The sequence below is a fragment of the Pyrus communis genome, chromosome 3, assembly GCF_041283825.1.
Source record: "Pyrus communis isolate YQ-2024b chromosome 3, ASM4128382v1, whole genome shotgun sequence".
Taxonomy (NCBI): domain Eukaryota; kingdom Viridiplantae; phylum Streptophyta; class Magnoliopsida; order Rosales; family Rosaceae; genus Pyrus; species Pyrus communis.
The window spans coordinates 8,762,007-8,764,724 of NC_142567.1; the positions used below are offsets into that span (position 1 = coordinate 8,762,007).

The 2,718-nt window shown below is 42.3% G+C and overlaps 1 pseudogene; it reads left to right on the top strand.

Annotated features, from left to right (window-relative positions):
• Positions 1–442: 442 nt before the first annotated feature.
• Positions 443–2,246, top strand: LOC137714184 (pentatricopeptide repeat-containing protein At1g08070, chloroplastic pseudogene; annotated as a pseudogene).
• The last annotated feature ends 472 nt before the right edge of the window (positions 2,247–2,718 follow it).

The following is a 2,718-nucleotide window of genomic DNA, read 5'->3' on the forward strand; positions in this document are numbered from 1 at the left end:
GAGATTAAAGACTCGCAATCCTAATCAAAGTCAGTAAATTTAAATGGAATTTGAAAACCCACATAACAAGGACAAAACTAACAAATACCTATATTGTTCGAACGAAAGGACGAAGTTCGATGATTGATTGACCACGAACGGACCGACGATGAACATAACAGAGCTCAGTTGCGCTGTGAATTTGTGTCTGAGTGAGAGACCGAGAGTCAAAGTCGGTTGAAGCTTCGAGTTCGAGAGATTGAATGAAGGAGAAACAGACAAAGAGTCAAGAGTGTTTGCCCTTTAGATTAGAACAAGGGTGGAGATTTAATCTCATATATTAGACTGGTGGAAAAGGTCTGGGTCAGGCACCCTTTTTCTCATATATTTGGACCTACCCTACCCCGCTAAAAACATCGACCCGCCCCGTCCCACCCTGTTCAATTTTAAAAATATTTGGAACCGTCTCGTACCCGTCCCAAACCTCTTGTACCAGCCCTGACCCATGCATTCAGGACCTGTTTGCTCGCCCGTACACCTGGTATGGAGGACGTAGTGACTAGTGAGCTTTTCTCTCTCAAAAGACATCTTATCCGGCCCTCCTGATCCCTCTCCTTCCTCCGCCTCCCTTCCTCTGCGCAACCCAAATTCCCACCCTACCGTTGCCCACAATTGTTTCAGATGTCGGATTTCTCCTCAAGAAAAAGATGAATGCCCAGCAATTCCGACACCTACTGTGCATACATTTTCGTCAAAAAGTACAATGAAACGACAATTAAAGCAAATCATCAAAAACCCTAAACCCCAACTGTTAAACCCTCTACTGGGACATCTCACAAACTCCCCCACCCCGCAAACTGCCCTTTTCCTCTACAACCAAATGCTCCACTACCCAACCTCCCACAACCACTACACCTTCACTTACGCTCTCAAGGCATGTTGCTTCCTCCATGATGACAACAAGGGCCGGGAAGTCCACGCCCGCGTCATAAAAACCAGGCACTTTTCCGATACCTTCATCCAAAACTCGTTGCTTCACTTCTACGTAACCCAAGCTGACATTGCATCCGCTACCCGGGTTTTCAATTCCATACCAAAACCTGATGTTGTTTCATGGACTTCGATGATTTCGGGTCTTAACAAGTGTGGATTTGTGGAGGAAGCAATTGTTAAGTTTATGTCCATGAATGTGCCGCCTAATTCTACTACTCTTGTCATTGTTATGTCCGCTTGTTCGAGTTTAGGAGCCTTAAAGTTTGGTAAATCTGTTCATGGATATTGTATGAGGAAGTTATCTGAAAGGAATGTTATTTTGGAGAATGCAGTGTTGGATTTTTACATGAGATGTGGGTCTTTGGTGAGTGCACGGTACCTGTTTGTAAATATGCCCAAGAGAGATGTGTATTCTTGCACTAGCATGGTGGGTGGTTATGCACAAAGAGGATTTTGTGATGAGGCAGTGAGGCTTTTTCAGGAGATGGTTCAGGGAGACGAAGTTGAGCCTAATGAGGCTACCATTGTAAATGTATTGTCAGCGTGTTCTTCGATTGGGGCATTGAGTTTAGGCCAGTGGGTGAATTCGTATATAAGTGCACGGCCAGATCTCGTGTTGAATGGCATTGTGGGAAATGCATTAATAAACATGTATGTAAAGTGTGGTGAAGTAGGTATGGCAGTTTCGGTTTTTAAAACCCTGGTTTGCAAGGATAACATTTCGTGGAGTACTATCATAAGTGGCATGGCCATGAATGGTTATGGTATACACGCGTTGCAGCTCTTTTCACTCATGCTAGTCCACGGGATTCCTCCTGATGATGTAACCTTCCTTGGCTTGTTATCAGCATGCAGTCACACAGGTCTAGTCGATCAAGGGTTGATGATTTTCAATGCTATGAAAAATGTTTATCGGATTGCCCCGCAAACACAGCATTACGCCTGCCTAGTTGATATGTATGGTCGAGGGGGTTCTTGGAGGAAGCAGAGAGTTTCATGAAGGAAATGCCAACAGAAGCAGACGGCGCTGTTTGGGGAGCGTTGCTTAATGCATGCAAAATTCATGGGAATGAGAAGATGTTTAAGAGGATCAGAAATGGTCTCCTCAAGAGTAGAGGAGTAAGCATCGGAACTTATGCTCTTGTATCGAATACATACACCACTCACGAACGGTGGGATGAGGCTGATAAGGTTCGTGATGAAATGAGACAGATGGGGTTGAAGAAATTAGCAGCATATAGTCAGATAGATGTCGATCCAAATATCTTATAATCTCAGTACATGGTCGATCCAAGTTCAGTTCACGGTTTTTGCAGTTCTGTTGTAATAAACTAGTCAATCAATTAATTTGCAAAGAAGTAATATTTGTGCGAAATAATAAAAAGTTAGGTGATTGTTGGGGTTTAAACAATTTATGGCAACTTATCAGTTGCTTTTATCATACCCAATATATACCAAATTTAGAAACTCTCGTATCTCAAAACTTCGCCATTAACGTATTTAATAAAACGAGTTTACCAAGAAATGGGTGGTCATCTACTTAATCTATTGTATTTCAACAATTCTTCCCTTAACAAATTTAATCTCTTACGTCACATTTTCATTATGATATAGTAGGAATAATAATGCCGAGAAATACGTTTGTCCATTTACTGCAGAACAACTAAAACTAGCCGTGTTCATTCACCTGCTTGTCATCTCTTTTACATGCAACGATAGTCACTAACACGACATGCAAGTTCAGTT